This window comes from Ochotona princeps, chromosome 1 (genome assembly GCF_030435755.1).
Source record: "Ochotona princeps isolate mOchPri1 chromosome 1, mOchPri1.hap1, whole genome shotgun sequence".
NCBI lineage: Eukaryota > Metazoa > Chordata > Mammalia > Lagomorpha > Ochotonidae > Ochotona > Ochotona princeps.
The window spans coordinates 40809155-40827363 of record NC_080832.1 but is presented as its reverse complement, the minus strand read 5'-3'; positions in this window follow the sequence as shown (position 1 = coordinate 40827363).

Here is an 18209-nt window from a genome sequence, read left to right as displayed (position 1 = left end):
AGTAATTTGTTAATGTCTTACAAGAGTCAATATTTTGACAAATGTCTATACAGTGTTTCTTATGAGAAAATTATTTATTAAAAACCAATAGGATCAAATACAAAATGTTGAAAAATAACTTGCCTGACATCGGAAAGACAACCAGAAGCCCTGAGCGGTCTGCAGAAACAGAAGAACAATAAATGTCCTTCGGGACCCGGGAGGAGAGCTGTCTCTGGTCCGAGAGCCTGGCTCCAACTCTGGACCCCCGCCCTCCCTTGCAATGACCATCGGGATTGCTTCGAAAACCCCTCACAGCAAACAAACAATCATACAAACTAAAAAAACCTAAAATAAATAGACAAACAACAGAAAGTAGAGCTTGAAATCTGACAGGAAAGAGCTGTCGTGGATTGGCTCATGCCTCGCTGGGTGGGACACAAACATTAGTTACTCCTCACCATGGTGTTGAAGATTTTCCTGCACACCCCCACCAAAAAAAAAAATGTTCTGCACCTTAATTGTCGACAAATGTCTTGTTAGAGTTACAAGCCAGTCTAGATTATCCTAAAATCTGCCAAGATCAGCAAAATTATACTTCAACACAACAAATGGCTAAATACTAAAATGAAATAGACACGAGACAGCTGAATGGTACCTTATAGCCATTTTAAGGTATATAGCAGCCGGTCCTGTATATAAACTAAAATTGAAATGTCAATGAGCTAATCATAGGTTGTGGTTAGGACTTGCTTTTTTTTTTTTTTTTTTAACATACTGGTTACTCAAAACCATGTCAATTCCATAATATTGCAAATTGCTGTTGATGTTATAATGGGACTCTTAATTGACTGTGATGATATTCTACCAGCTCTAACCTCAGACCAGAAATGGTCTCCCCAAGAAACTGTTCAACCCATCTGGACAATAAGTAGCTGGATTCTATGCTTGGTATATGTTTGCAAGGAAAGAATCTTGATTGAATTTGAACTGTAATACTGCATCAAGGTGGAGGAATCCACCAGGGGGGAGGGGAGGGGTAGGGGTAAGGGGAGGGGTGGGGGGATTCCCAGAGCCTATGAAACTGTCACATAATGCAAAATAATTAATAAAAAAAGAAAAAAATAACTTGCCTGAATACCGGACAAGTATATATGCCAATGGACATATGTTTCAATATTTCCTTCTGGATAAAAATTGGCAGTTCGATATTTTGTCCTGCTTTTAACTGTGATCAAAACACTGTGAAAAACTGTATGAAGAAAGTATTGTATGAAGAAAGGAATGTCTTATTGACATTTGGTAAACTAATCATGTTGAAAGGAATGGAGACTTTTTAAGCATCATTAATGTTGAAAGTTGTTTATGTTTCTTGCTTCTATGGTGAAAACAAAATAATTAGCACAATACACCAAAATGTGGTACTTTCTAACATTTTATATTGCCTTTTCCTCTATAAATCAACAGCATTGATGTTTTATCTGTAATTTACCATTATAGTCTTTTTCAATGTGTAATTGTTTTTCTGGCTAAGTAACAGAATTTTGTCTAGCAAAAGTCAGCTCTAACATAATAATAAAATATAAAAAGTAGGAAATATGTGATTGAATTAAATACTGAAGAGTAACATTTTGAAGTCTACTAAGCAAAAGATGGTCGAGTAGTCAAGGGTAATTCAAACTGTGAAACACCTTCTGCTTTTAATTTTGTGCTTATTTATACACCATTTACCAATAGATAAACTCCAACAGAAGTTTCTTCGAATTTTGGTACAGAATAAGCTCTTCATCTTTGAGAAAAATAAAGAGAACTGTCTTAAATTCTTCCAGCAGTGCATTTCCTAACTGTTCCAAGTAATACATCTTGTCCTTGTACGTGAGAAAGTGTTTAGTAAAACCAGATGGCTGACTGTTTCTCCATCCTGAAGTGCTGAAGAACAGACGTAAGGTCAAGAAAGTTATAGATCCTAATGACATGAACAGATATTTGAAAACTCTGGCTTATTCATAATTATATTATTTCAGCTATTCTCCACCCAACTCTTATTAAGCCACAGTTTGCTATCTGAAAAATATTATTCCAACCCACAAGGAGTTCAAATCTGCTCCGTTCCTAGCTTTGAAAGTTTATGCAAGACATACACTGTCATTTGAAACACCTATGAACCCAATGAAGAAATAAAGGACTAAAGAAATAAAGGTAGACTCCTAACTCAATGTATAATCTGCTCATATTTATTATTGTTACATCCTGAAAGTCACTCCTGTGTATTCAACTCAGAGACCTACATATGCCAAGCTCCAGCTATACCACAAGATCTGTTTGTAAAGATGAGTAGATCTTCTAGGCCAGTGTTTCCCAATCTAAGTATCTAGGGACCTTATTAATACAAACTATGAGGCCTGAGGATCTGCGATTCCAGTAAGTTCCCAGTTGATGTCAGTGCTGTTAGCCTGCAAGATTTTTGAATAACAGGTTTCCAGAACTAGACAATGTAGACAGCAGACAAAATTCTATTGCCATTTCTCCCAACGTCTTGCAAGATATGTTCCCAGTTCACTTATCTTTTGTTCCAAAGCCATGACACACCACCCCCACTTCCATTAATACTCAGAATATCATGGGTGCAGCTTTATCCATTTCTTCAGTCTATGTTTTTCTCATCTCAGAAGATTCTTTCATCTAGTCTCTGACCCCTAGAATCCTCTTTCATATGACTTCATCTTCAGAGCTTCTCATGGATTAACTAGTGTTTAAATAATGAAGGAATAAAAAGTAAAGAGGACCTTAAAGTACCAAAAGAGAGTATAAGACAGGAACAATACATTTGGGGAAATCCATTTGACAGCAATCAGATATTTAAACCCAGGCATCATAAAACAAAGAATCTATTATGAATAAAAGGCAACCTGCAAGAGACAAATTATCAATGATTGTTTTTGAACTTATAGATAGAATAATGCAGAAAGAGCTTTAATAGAAAGTGTGACCACTGAAGTATACTGAGGATGTGATAAGAAGACAGTGGTAATCTGAGTAGTATTGGATAAAAAGCTAGTTAGTATGACAAGAGATATGAAGAAGTTAAATGCTAGACACATATTCAGTGGAGTATCAATAGAATTTAGATCATTCAAACTGCAAAAGGCTAGAGAAAGGGAAAAACATAGGTTGAGTTTTGAGTTTTAAGTTTGAATGCCTGAAGGAAATAAGAATGTAAGATAAATTGCAAAGTAGCAGAGGGAGGAATACAGCAGATGAACTGATGGCATGCTTAGCAGGTAAATATGTCTAATAGGAACCTTAATGAATCATCTGCAGAGAAACTTGCTCCTTGTCTTTCTCCTGTCATTTATATTTTAAAAAATCATGCTCATATTGTCTGTTACCTCTCACATACTTCTATATCCAGATGGAAAAAATTCAATGGGAATTAGTTTTCTCACTTTTGTAGAGATGTCATATTTCTACCATATTATTCTCAGCTTCAGATTTATGTAAGTTCAAAAAAAGTTCTCTCAGAACTTGATGCTGTTTTTTAAAGAATAAGCTGATCATTCCCAAGACAATGATTAATTTATGTTTCATACTGTGTGTTCTTAGGAATCAACTCTCAAAATCAATTATATGAAAGTTGGCAAGTTTTATTAAAAACTGTAAGTGCAAGATTTTTTTATTTATGTGTATAAGAATTTGCTTTTATTTGAACTTTTTTAAAAAAGATTTATTTCATTTTTTATTACAAAGTCAGATATACTCAGAGGAGGAGAGATAGAGAGGAAGTGGAGCTGCCGGGACTAGAACCAGCGGCCATATGGGATCAAGGCGAGGACCTTAGCCTCTAGGCCACGCTGCCGAGCCCTAATTTGAACTTTTTTGATGTCACCTATGCAGTCCTGCCTTACTGATAAAGGTTGTTACTACTGCAGTCACTATTTGGTGGAGGTTTGTGAGGCACTGTTACCCCAGTTACTGAAGTTTTCTTGGATCTTGTGCAGTAAACCTATGCTTCTGTTCACTTGCTCAATACTTGCAGCTTTCCTCAATTTTCTAAGTCCAAAATGTTCAGATTCAGAAACTGCTGGTTTACCTAGTCATTGAACATACTGTTCTCCTTAGGTATTTCAGGGTGATTAATTTCTATATTCAAGTGTTCTCGTTTTCTCACCTACTTTCTAACCTAATTTAAATTTGTGATATTTGTGGAGACTCACAAGATGGCCGACATAGGAAGATGGTTGTGAGGGAGCTCCCAGAGAGGGATAGAATGCGACAAAAGCGTAAGTGGAGCAGCATAGAGCAGCAGGGAGAGGAGCGTGAAGTTCCCTGGACAGTGTGGAGCCAAAAAAATCCACACAACTCGGAAGAGCAACCAGGAAAAAAACAAAACAATATAAAACAAAAGGCAGGGAAGACGGCGTTCTGCTCCAGACCTGCTAAGTCACGTTTAAGTGAAGCCGCCAGGAGCCGCAGCTGCAGCCGCAACCACAGTCGACCCGAAGGAGCCACAGAAACCACCGGCACTCGCCGCACCCACTGCACCCGCCAGGAGCTGCACCCACGGCGTAGGCCCTCGCCAGGCAGAGGCAGACTGCAAGAACCTGAGGTTTGAGTGAGCTGGGTAGGAGTGGCAGTGGGTCGAGGCTCCCGGAGCTAACCCTCCAGGGGCTCACACAGAGCCTGAACATCCTTGGTGCTCATCTCCCCACCTCTCCCCCCCCTCGGAGATTCCAGCATCTGGGGATGCAGGACAAGTGCCTTGAAACTGCCAAAACTGTGTCTTGGAGGTGACGCACAGCGGTCCTGTGCGCTGAGAAGGGCAGAAGGTGCACTGAATGCTCCCCCGTGCCTCGTGGACTGGCACACAGCTGGGTGGTGCTGACCCAGAGGAACCCGCGCACGCCACTGGGCTGTGCGGACCCGGGTGCGCCTCTGGGCTAGGCGGTCCCTTGCAAGCGCTGGGGTGGGCAGTCCCGCGCTGCTGGGGTGGGCGGACCTGCACAGGAGGCGCTTCCAGAGAGCACCTGGAACACACCATGCCCTACAGTCCCATGCTTGGGAGACATACCAGGAGGGCACAGTGGACCCGCATGCAGGAGGTGTTCCCAGAGAGCGCCTGGAACCTCCACGCCCTGCAGTCCATGGCACTGGGGACACACCAAGAAAGCACCTAGAATCCTCTGTGCCCTGTGATCCTGCGCACAGGGGGGCGCACACAGAGGGTGCCTTCATTCCCCCATGCCCTGTGGTCGCATATGTGTAGGGGACGAGCTGAGAGTGCGCTTTGAATCCGCTGGGCCTTGGAAGTGGCGCCCTGAAGTCCAGTGTACTGGAGACACACCAAAAGTGCCTTGAAAATTCCCACACCCTGCTACTCCACACCTGCAGGCTCTGATCTCTGCACGATAGCGCTTGGAGACCCCTTGGCACGCTGGTGCCTGGGTCTCTCAAAAAGAAACACTAACACAATGGGAAGAAATACCAGAAAAGGTAATGATCCAGATGAGAGAGCCAGCACCCCACCAATAAAGGATCAAAAGCCAATGTCTATTTCGGAGATGCGAGATGAAGACATGGAAGATCTACCAGACAAGGAATTCAAAAAAATAATGCTAAAATCTGTCAGAGACAATGAGAAGAATTGGGAGGACTTCAAGGAATTCAAGAACCACATAGTCGCAGAAATACAACAAATGAAAAAGAAAAATCCTTGACTTAGAACACAAAATTGAGAGCCTAACCAACAGAATAAATACAGCAGAAGAGAGGATCTCTAAAATGGAAGACACGCAAAATAAACATACCCAGCTCATTAAACAGCTGGAGACAAGTCTGAACAAAGCCAATAAAACCATACAAGAAATGAAAGACAACCTCAGGAAATCGAATATTAGGATTATTGGCCTTCCTGAAGGAGCAGAAAGAGAGTCAGGAATGCAAATGGTACTTAATGAAATTATACAGGAAAACTTCCAAAACTCTTGGAACATGAACCCTGCCCAAATCCAGGACGCTCAGAGGACTCCCAGCAGATATGACCCAAAGCGATCTTCACCCAGACATATGGTGCTCAAGTTCCACTCCAACGAAGACAAAGAAAGAATCCTGAGACAAGTACGAAGCAGAGAAAAGATCACATACTGGGGAAAACCAATCAGAATCACTGCTGATTTCTCTGAAGAGACCTTACAAGCAAGAAGAGAATGGACAAAGATCTCCCAAATCCTGAATCAGAACAACTGTCAACCAAAAATAATGTACCCAGCAAAGATCTCATTCGTATTTGAGAACGAAATCAGATACTTTCATAGCAAAGAGAAATTAGAAGAATATTCCTGCACAAAACCAGCTCTACAAAATCTCCTTAGAAATGCACTAAATCCAGAAAAAAAGGAGGTGAATCATAAGCAAAGATGGCAAACAGGAAGGTCTCCCCACTAAAGTCCACACAAGGAGGGGCAATTACACAGATATCAACACCCACAAAAACACATACATATGGCAGGGCAAAATCACAACCTCTCAATTTTAACTTTCAACACAAATGGCCTAAATTCACCAATCAAAAGGCATAGATTAACGGAATGGATCATCAAACAGGACCCAAGTATCTGTTGCCTACAAGAGACACATCTAACCAGAAAAGACTCCAAGAAACTGAAAGTGAAAGGGTGCAAAAAGATAGATCATGCCAGTGGACGAGAAAAAAAGGTTGGGGTAGCTGTCTTAATTTCAGATGATATAGACTTCAATCTTACAAGCATGAAAAAGGACAGGGAAGGTCATTATATATTGGTGAAGGGACTGATCCATCAGGAAGTAATTACCATTGTGAACATATATGCACCAAATTCAAACGCACCTAGCTACGTGAAGCAGTTACTTACAGACATAAGGGGAGACATAGATATGCACACAATAATTGTGGGTGATCTTAACACTCCGCTAACAACTATACACAGATCAACAAAACAAAAACTCAAGAAACAACAGAGCTCATACAAACAATAGAACAACTGGACTTGGTAGACATTTCTAGAACTTTTTAGCCTAAGGCCACAGATTATACATTTTTTTCAGCAGTGCATGGCACCTTCTCCAGGATCGACCACATGATAGGACACAAAGCAAATCTAAATAACTTCAAAAAGATAGGAATCATACCATGTACCCTCTCAGACCACCACGGAATGAAGCTGGAAATCAGCAATTCAAAATGCCCCAGGAAATACAGAAACTCTTGGAGGCTAAACAATATGCTATTAAACAAACAATGGATCAGAGCAGAAATTAAAGATGAGATAAAAAAAAATTATGGAAACCAATGAAAACTCTGACACAACATTCCAAAATTTGTGGGACACTGCCAAAGCAGAGCTACGGGGTAAACTCATCGCAATTGGAGCTCATGTCAAGACCCAAGAGAGGCATCAAATACAGGAACTAACCACACACCTACAGGAATTGGAAAAACAACAGCAGAGGAGCCCCACACACAATAGGAAACAAGAAATCATCAAAACAAGGGAGGAAATTAATCAGATAGAAATAAAAAAAAGTATACACAAAATCAATGAATCAAAAAGCTGGTTTTTTGAGAAGAGAAACAAAATAGACACCCCACTGGCCAGACTGACAAAGAAAAAACAAGGGAAAGCGAGAATTAACAGCATCAAAGATGAAAAAGGCAACATAACAACAGACACTACAACCATTAAGAAAATAATTAGAAATTACTACAAAGAACTATACTCCAACAATTCAGAAGACCCCCAAGCAATGAAAAAGTTCTTAGACTTCTACCACCTGCCAAAACTTAGCCCAGAGGCAACAAATGAACTGGACAAACCCATAACTGAAGCAGAGATTGAATCAGTGATTAAAGACCTCCCAACAAAGAAAAGCCCAGGCCAAGATGGCTTCACTACAGAATTCTACAAAACATTCCAAACAGAGCTAACCCCAATCCTCTACAAACTCTTCAAAATGATAGAAAAGGAAGCAACCCTTCCAAACTCATTCTATGAAGCCAACATTACCTTAATCCCAAAACCAATCGGAGAACCAACAGAGAAGGAAAACTACAGACCTATCTCTTTGATGAACATTGATGCTAAGATTCTCAACAAAATCCTAGCCAACAGAATTCAAAAACACATCAGACAGATCATTCATCCGGATCAAGTAGGATTCATCCTGGGAATGCAGGGATGGTTCAACATTCGGAAATCCATCAATGTGATATACCACATCCAAAAACTGAAAAACAAGAATCACATGATAGTATCAATAGACGCAGAAAAAGCTTTCGACAAAATCCAACACCACTTCCTGCTAAAAACCCTAACCAAGGTAGGCATAGATGGAAAAATCCACAACATAATTAAAGCAATATATGAAAAGCCCAACGCCAGCATCATACTGAATGGAAAAAAACTGGATCCCTTCCCACTGAGATCTGGAACAAGACAGGGATGTCCACTTTCTCCACTACTATTCAACATATGAGAATAAAATCTGAGCAGTTTTCAAACAAAAAAATACAAATCACACACACACACACACACACACACACACACACACACACACTTCTTTAATATTGAAGATCTTCGTGCACAACATAGGTGATAGAGGGCTAATCTCCAGAATATACAAAGAGCTACAAAACAACCAAAATGTCAAAACAAACAAGCCACTCAAGAAATGGGCACGGGAAATGCGCAGACACTTCACAAAGGAACAAACCCAAATGGCAAACAAACATATGAAAAAATGCTCAAGCTCCCTGGCAATAAGGGAAATCCAAATTAAAACATCAATGAGGTACCACCTAACGCCAGTAAGACTGGCCCACATGAATAAAAGCACCAACAACACTTGCTGGTGAGGTTGCGGGGAAAAGGGAACCCTACTCCACTGCTGGTGGGGCTGCAGGCTGGTACAGCCTCTATGGAAATCAGTATGGAGAACATTCAAACAACTCAAATCCAACATACCGTATAATCCAGCAATAGCACTCCTAGGAATACATCCAGAACACTTGTTTTATGAGAAACCAACATGCACTCCTATGTTCATAGCAGCACAATCAGTAATTGCAAAAACATGGAAGCAGCCATAATGCCCATCAGCAGAGGATTGGATAAGAAAGCTATGGTTCATCTACTCCATGGAATACTACTCAGCTATTAAAAAAAACAAAATGCAGTTTTTTGTGGCCAAATGGGCCAAACTGGAAACCATAATGCTAAGGGAAATGAGCCAATCCCAAAAGGTTAAATACCACATGTTTGCCTTAATTTAAGATGATATGATGTTATGTATAACATGTTATGTTATGTTTGTTATATGTTGTGTATAAACTAAAATTGAAATGTCAATGAGGTGGTCACAGAAGATGGTTAAGAACTAGCATTTATTTTTAACATATTGGCTATTCATTACTATGTCAATTAATTCCATAATGATGCAAATTTTTGCTGATGGTATGTTGGAGCTTTTAATTGATCGGGATGATACTCTGCTGGCTCTGTCTTCAGACCAGAGAGGGTATACCTAAGAAGCCATTGAACTTGACTGGACAATAAGATGCTGGACTCTATGTTTGGTATACGCTTGCAATGGGGGAATCTCAACTGAACTTGAACTGTGGTTATGCAACAAGGTGGAGGAATCCACCATGGTGGGAGGGTTTGGGGAGGAGTGGGGAGAATCCCAATACCTATGAAACTGTGTTACATAATACAATGTAATTAATGAATAAAAAAAAGAAAAAAATTGTGATATTTATACTAAGGGTTATACTTCTGGGCTTTTTTTGTTGTTGTTGTTAAAGTATTTTTATTGGAAAGGCAGAAATACAGAGGAGGAGAGACAGAGAAGAAGATCTTTTGTTTGCTGATTCATTCCCCCAAGTGGTCGCAACAGCTGGAGGAGCTACACCACTCCGAAGCCAGGAGCCTTTTCCTGGTCTCCCACGTGGGCACAGGGTCCGGGGGCCTTGAGCCATCTTCGACCGCCCACTCAGGCGACAAGAAAGGAGCTGAATGGGAAGTGGGGGAGCTGCAATTAGAACTGACACCCATATGGGATCTCAGCCTAGGCAATGCGAGGACTTTTGCTACTAGGCTATCTCACCAGGCCACTTTATTCATTAAAATGTTTTGATGGACCCCATGTGATGGCTCAAAGGGTAAGTCCTCACCCTGTAAGCACCAGGATAATATGGGTATCGACAAGTGTCCCATCCAGCTTCTTGCCTATTGTCTGGAAAAGCAGATGATGGCCCAAAGCTTTAGGACCCTGTGCCCACATGAGAAACCTGAAAGAAGCTCCTGCTTCCTAGCTTCAGATATGCTCAGCTCTGGACTTCCCAACCACTTAGACAGTAAAGCAGCAGATGGATCTTTCTGTTCTTCTTTCCATAAATCTGATCTTTCTTTCCAATAAAAATAAAAAAATCTTTAAAAAAATACTTTGATGATCTTGGATCCATCCAAACTCAGTAGAAAAAATATATTTGTATAACATACAATACTTTCATAAATGAGAAAACTGAGCCTGGATAGATTCACCGATCAGAACTGTACAAAAAATTTGTGGCAAATTTATGATTAGAAATCAAATGTTATTTCTTCTAATGCAAAATTTTATTAGGTCCCTTATCTGTGATCCCAGTGTTAAGATAAAACTTATCAGTAATTGTATTTCAGTTAGTATATCCAGCATCCTATATCATTCTTGTTCTCTTAGCATCTTGTCCTTGTTCTAAGCTTCATTTATGAGGCACAGGTAATTCATTTTCACCTGTAAAATTGTGACACTCAAAGAGTGGAAAACAAAGGGTGATGAAGCAATTCACTAAAAGCAAATTCAAGCAACAGAGAAGTAACACATTACCAGTTAGAAAGGACCTGTGGTCCTAAATGATGCCAAACAGCTATCAAAATTTTTAAAAAGTAAATATTGTGCAGATATGTTGTCACCTTAGAAATATTTCTGGAGAATTATTACCCTCAGGGAGAAGTTTCATGAAGTTTTACAAAAAGATAGACCTTTAAGATTCCCCAGTAGCACAGAACTCACTAGTTTGTGTAGTACACATTCTGTGCTATTTCAAAGAACAATTCCACATCTTAATTGCAAACTTAGAAGCCTTAACAAGCTGAAAATTCATTTTGTCTACCAACTTCAATTCTTTAAAAAAAAATAGCAACATAAACACCATATCCCAAGCATGACAGTTGCTTCAATAAGTAAGGGAAAGATAGAAAAACAGTCACAGCAGAATTTCAATCACAAATGTACATGTTGTTACAGTAAGGATCTATATTACTTTTACCATTCTTCACAGAAAACCTAAGTATTAATTAAAGCACTTTAAAGCTAACATGATTTTTGTATAAAGTACTTTTTGGTTATTTCATATAAAAATAAATGCAAACAACCTGGAAAAAATGTTTCACAGAAAAAAAAACAAACATTTAGAGTCAGTTCAATGTATTCCTAACTCTATTTTCTGTTTTTCATAACAGAAAGTATCTATTTTTCATAACAGAGAGTAAGTATCACTAACAAAAGGAGAAAAACAATAATTTGGACATCTGATCTCTCAGGTCCAAAACAGAAAAAGCATTATTAAAGACAGATAAAGATGGAGGCTTGTTTGATTTCTCAAGTACACAAAGTAAGTGCCTTTTTGCTTAGAATCTTCTGTTGTTCATCTTTAAGTAAAATAAAAAGGTATATAAATGTCAATGCTTCCCATAAAAAACTTTTAGAAACTATTTTAAAGATTTTTTTTAAATTTCTACTGCAAAGGTAGATACACTGAGAGGAGAGACAAAGAAGAAGATCCTCATCCGATGATCCACTCCACAAGTAGGCTCAATGGCCAGAGCTTCGCCACTCTGAAGCCAGGTCCAGCAGCCTCTTCCGGGTCTCCCACATGGGCACAGAGACCAAGGCTTTGGGCCATCCTCAACTGCCCTCCCAGGCCACAAATAGGGAGCTGGATGGTAAGCGCCATGCTGGGGTTAGAACTAGCACCTATTTGGGATCCCAGCACATGCAAGGCAAGGACACCAGCCACTAGGCTACCTCACCAGGTCCAGAAACTTTTTTTATAATTATTTAATTATTAATAGAAAGTCAGATATACAGAGAGGAAGTGAGACAGCAAGGAAGATCTTCCATCTGCTGATTCACTCCCCAAGTGACTGCAATGGCCAGAGCTATGCTGATCCAAATCCAGAAGTTAGAGGTCTTCCACGGGGGTGCAGGGTCCAAAGGCTCTGGGCCATCCTCAACTGCTCTCCCAAGCCACAAGCAGAGAGCTGGATGGGAAGCAGGGCCTTTGGGATTAGAACGTGCCCATATGGGATCCTACCACATGCAAGGTGAAGACTTTAGCTGCTGGACTACCATGCAGGGCCCTAGAAACTTTTTAAAGTGAACTTCAATCAGAAAGGCTATTAATTCCAGTTTTGGCTTTGGTATTGTTGTTGAGAGAAATGGATCCAAACTTTTGAGGTAATGAAAGTATAAGAAAATACTGCACATTACATCCAACATTAGAAATTTGTATGTCTCTGTTGTGTGATTTCTCCATGAGTTATAATGGCATAGATGAGGTTGAGCTTGCAGTTATATTATCTTCAATATTTGTAACAATTACCAAAAAAAAAGCCTAGGCATAACTGAATTCCCCTATACCACTACTGAAAACCTCAGAAGGAAAAATAGTTCCATTCAGTAAACATTAAGCACGTTATTTTGTTATGTTGCAATATTTACAGTTACTTTAGAAAGTAAATATTGTAAACTTTTTATTACTGAAGAAAATCTATACCTCAGGCAACAGGAAAATGGGAGAATAATCATTTAAATCTAAATATCATTAACTCTAAAATCTAATCTTTCTCTGCAGCAACATATTGCTTCTAGTAACCTCTGGTGATCAATCAAACATATCAATTAGACAATGATTTATTGCACTTACTTACAAAAGATAAGAGTTCACTTAATTTCACTTACTCATATGTATGGAGAAAAAAATTATAAATATTTAACAGGCTATATTATGAAAGCACCATTATTATTTTTTATTAAAATGTCACTGGTGCACTTATCAACTAATTAACTCTTCCAAGTAATTCGGAAGAAAAGCAACAAACTACTCAATATACCATATTTCGGAATATGTATTTGTTTTCTCATCCTCCTATTTCCCTACTAGAAGAAATAATTAACACTAATATGTTTTCAGAGATGAAATCCCATATAATTGTCACATGGTGAAACATCAAGTAGATTTCTATTAATAGATGTCTGCTCCAATCTTCGATTTTTGAGTAAGTATATAAAGAACAGTCAATCAGGGATTTGAGTACAGCCTGTGGCCAAAGAAAATTATGTGCTTCTGTGTCACTCTAGGGTTAAGTTATGTTGGTCTAATTGAAATGAATCTATCATCAAGGGAACTATCTGGCTGAAAAAAAAAATCTATGAACTCTCGATGGCCTTTCCAGAAAACCTAAGAATTAGCTATATGTATTAGTTCCAAATGCAGTCATATATTTAGTTTTCAAACAACTCTGGTCAACCAACATAAAACTGATTTTAAAAAATATTTTAAATCTATTTTCAATACAGAATCACTTTCTGACTTGCAGTAAGATAATGGAAATGTTTGCCTTTTTATCATACTGAGACAGCAGTAACTCACGATAAGCAACAATCAGAAGCTTTTTAAAATGAAACATATATCACTTTAAGACTCTGAACTTTGCTTTACTTCAGAAACGAGTTTTTGGCATTAAGCTCATCTCCCTCAAAACCACGTTACCGCTGACCCTGATAAGTAGCACTTTTCTGAGTGGTTATCATAGTCCACACCTCAGGTGACTCTCATAAGACTCTAGGTCAAAGACAAAGTGATTCAGAAGTACTAAATAAATCAACTGGAAAGAATTTTGCTTGGTTTTCATATTGCCATCATGAAGTGGAACTAATTTAGACTAATCAAGAAAAACCTACTATAGGGTGAATTTTTTTCTAAGTTTTCAGTTTCACAACAGATGTAAGGTTGATGGGATACAAACCACATATACAAATTATAACTTTAAAAAAACTTTGTAGTTTGCATCTGGTTTCTGTTCACTCTTCCAAATAAATTAGCTATTGACATGAGGAACATTTTTAAAGTCACAGATGTGACAAATGAAGTAAAAAATGCTGTGTATGCAATGATGTAGGGAAACAGAAAGGTGTTTCTTACGCATTTAGAAAAAAAATGACAGCCTCAAAGAACTTGTAAAGAAGGCTAATCATTAATTTTCAACAGATACATGTGAGTTACCCACTTGGGTAACTTAAAAGAAGTAATTAAAAAAAAAAGAAGTAACTAATGAATAACAGGCAGTTATTTATGTTGTAAAGGAATCAAACTCCTGCCCAGTTATCTGGAACTCCATTTATTTTAAAACATACAGTTTACTTAATTTAAGTATAAATGCATATATATGCACTCGTTTCTACACAAGCATATGCATGCTATTGAAATTGACTCATGGGGCCAGCAGTTATAGCAGAGTAACTGCAGTTGCGGCATCCCAACTGGGTGCTGGTTTGAGTCTCAACTATCTGTTTCTGATACAGCTCCCTGCTTATAGCTAGGAAAACAGTGGAGGATGACCCAAATGCTACATGCTGTGACCTATACATAACACTCTTTTTAAAAAAATTGTTTGGTTGACTGATTTGAAGGTCAGAGTTACATATAAAGGGAGAGACAGAGGAAAAGATCTTCCATCTGTGATAGCCAGGGGTAGGCCAAGCTGAAAGTAGGAGCCACAAAAGTTCCTTCTAGGTCTCCCACATGGCTGTCAGGGCCCTGGGTGGTTAGTCCATCTTCTGTTGCTTTTCCCAGGCTAGGGAGGTAGAGCAGAAATGAAACAGCCAGGGCATGAACGGGTGCCCATAGGGATACTGGCATGGCGGGCAGTGGCTTTACCTGTGTTTCCATAACACCAGCCCCTGCAGAGCATACTTATGGGGACAAGACAGAACTAGTACCTGAATCTGCCTGATCAGGGACCATTAACTGTGTAACAGCTTTATTAGTCCATAACAACCATACTTTCCCATTTCTTTCTATCATTCTCTAGAATACATCCTAATGTTTTTCGTCATTTTTATATCTGTAAAAGTTCAGGCATCTTTACATGCTTAGACCATTATGGTATATAAAGCATATAAGGCATTATGGTATATAAAGTTCCCAACATCAGCTTTGCCTCTTCCATGCCCATCCATACCAAACGTTGTCACCACCAGTCCATCTGACTTATGTCTACAGTAGTGCCATATAAACTATGTAAAACTTTCAGTGGATCCTTACTGCCTTTATACTAAAATCCACATTCTTTGGTAACTATCTAGCCCCTAAATCTCTAATACAATATTCCATTAACTCTCTGTAAGCACACTCAGCTCCAAACTCTGTACTTATTCATCCCTGGATATGTATTTATATTTTGACTCTGAAGTGAAATATGAACAACTTTTAAAATATAAAATGTGCTCACCCTGATTCATATTTATAATGCATCTATAATTAATGATATATTAATAAAACAATTATATCAATTTTATTTTAAAATGGAACTAAATGATGAATAATAGTGTGTTAATACAGTTAAAAATAGGCAGGGTCAAAAAAAATAGGCATGGTCCTCCATCAACAATAATTACTTCACTATTTTTAGAAATATTTCTATCAAAACATAGAATTGCAGGGGAGGTAGTTAACCTAGCAGTCATGATATCAGAAGTATGTATATGTTCCACATCAGAGTGCGTAAGCTCAATTTCCACTTGCTGCTTCTGATTCCAGCTTCCTAATAAAACAGATCTTGAGAGGCAGCAGTGATGTCCCACGTGATTGAGCTTCTGCCATCAACTTGCGAGTTCTAAACTGGGCTCCCAACATTAGCTTTGGCTCATTCACACCCATCCATGCCAATCCAAGCCCATCTAAACCCATTGATCCATCTATCCATGTTCACGGTATTTCAGGAGCAAACTAGCAGATGTGTGCTTTCTCTCTTTTAAAAGAAAATAAAAATCTACTATGGAAATAATTCAAATGGCAAGAACTAATTGGTTAAATAAGCTATGATGGAACATGTCTATAAAAACACACAAATATACAGACATGATTAATGCTAGGTTGGATAGAGCAGAAGTGACTACACCATTCTGCCAAAGTTAAGCCAACACTTTCATACAGTAATGTTTGGAAGGTCAAATTACTCTAACCTTGTCTCTGTGCAAAAGATCAACACCCATCATCATGAGTACTCAATGCTACACATCACATGTATGCACAAACTGAACAGCCGTTGCCTTCTTTCATTCCCCCAAGCCAAAGAGGTATAGAAGTCCAGTGTTTTTTTACCTGGGTGGCCATTTCCCTCAGGTGGTTACTCCACCATGTGATAGTGGTCCCAGGCTGTCTCTCAGGGACACCAGGGAGCAGTCCATCACTCTTTCTAATAAAACTTGTTGACTGAACTAAAAGCCTCTCTCTGTCACTCTCAATCACCTCCAAACCTAACAATAAGTATATTAAACTGAGAAGTGTTTATGATACATAGTTATGTGTAATGAATAGCTTGCTGCAACAATCTCAATACATTTTAAGAAAATTATATTGAGTTTTTTAAAAGTCAATTTAGAAAGGTTGCATGTTGTATAATTCCATATATAGGCATTCAAAAATAACAAAATTATGAATATGAAGAATTCATAGGTAGTTGCCAGGAATTAGGACTAGTGGATGTAAACAGAGAGCCTTTATATCTTTATTATAGTGGTAATTATGTAAGCTACACATAAAAAACATGCATCTAAACTATATACACAAAAATGATTGCAAATTTTTAAATGATCTAAGGATTCTGCCAATGTTGATCTGCTGGTTTTACTATAGACTTTAAAATCAGCAGAGGAAAAATGAAGGATGTGTGGGACCCTTTGCACAGCTTGTCCCTTCCTATGAATATGCTCATACAATTATTTTAAAATAAAAATGACTTTAAAATATATAGGGAAGAAGGCATTGTGCTGTGGCAGGTTGAGTCATCACTTGGATAATCACTTGTTAAACTGGAGTGCTGTCCCATGTCTTAGATGCTCTGTGTCTGATACAGTTTCCTTTATATATAGAGAGAAAGATTTAGCCAACAGACCATCGCACTGGACCCACAGTTTCCTTTTGATGCATGTAGGAAGGCAACAGGTGTTGATTCAAGTACTTGAAACCTTAATGCCCATGTCAGAAATGTCAATGGAGTTTAGCATCCTGGCTTTGACCTGACTTTTACAAGTATTTGAGGAGTGAACTAACAGACAGTAGAGTTCTCTCTCTCTCTCTCTCTCTCTCTCTCTCTCTCTCTCTCTCTCTCTCTCTCTGTAAAAAAAAGTGCAATGGTTCAATGGCTAAACCCTCACAAGTGTTGGGATCTCATATGGCTGCTTGTTCATGTCTCAATTGCTCCACCTCCCTTCCAGCTCCCTGCTTATAACCTGGAAAAGTTGTAGAGGATTGCCCAAAGCCCTACGGCCCTGTGTGAGAGACCAGAATGAAGCTCCTGGCAACAAATTTGCTCAGCTCTGGCTATTGAGGTCATTTGGGGAGCAATCTACTAGATGGAAGATCTTTCTCTCTGTAAATCTGAACTGCCTTTCCAATAAAAATAGACAAACATTTTTAAAACTACGTAGGACAAGACCCAGCATGCAGCTAAAGTCCTTGCCTTGAACGTGCCGGGATCCCATATGGGCCTGGTTCTAATCCTGGTAGTCCCACTTCCTATCCAGCTCCCTGCCTGTGGCCTGGGAAAGCAGTTGATGGCCCAAAGCCTTGAGACACCACACTTATGTGGGAGAACCAGAAGAAGCTCCTGGCTTCTTCCTTCAAACCGGCTCAGTTCCAGCCATTGCAGTCACTTGGGGAATGAATCATCAGACAGAAGATCTTCCTCTCTGTCTCTCCTCCTCGCTATATATCTGACTTTCTAATAAAAATAAATGAACAAATCTTTTTAAAAATTTAGAGCATTTCATATTCACAGAAAATGTAACAGTGAGTGTAAAGACTATGAAGTTCTTACTAGAAGAGAAGTGGAACACTTTTCATTCTTTTTTAATATTTTTTTTGTTTTTAG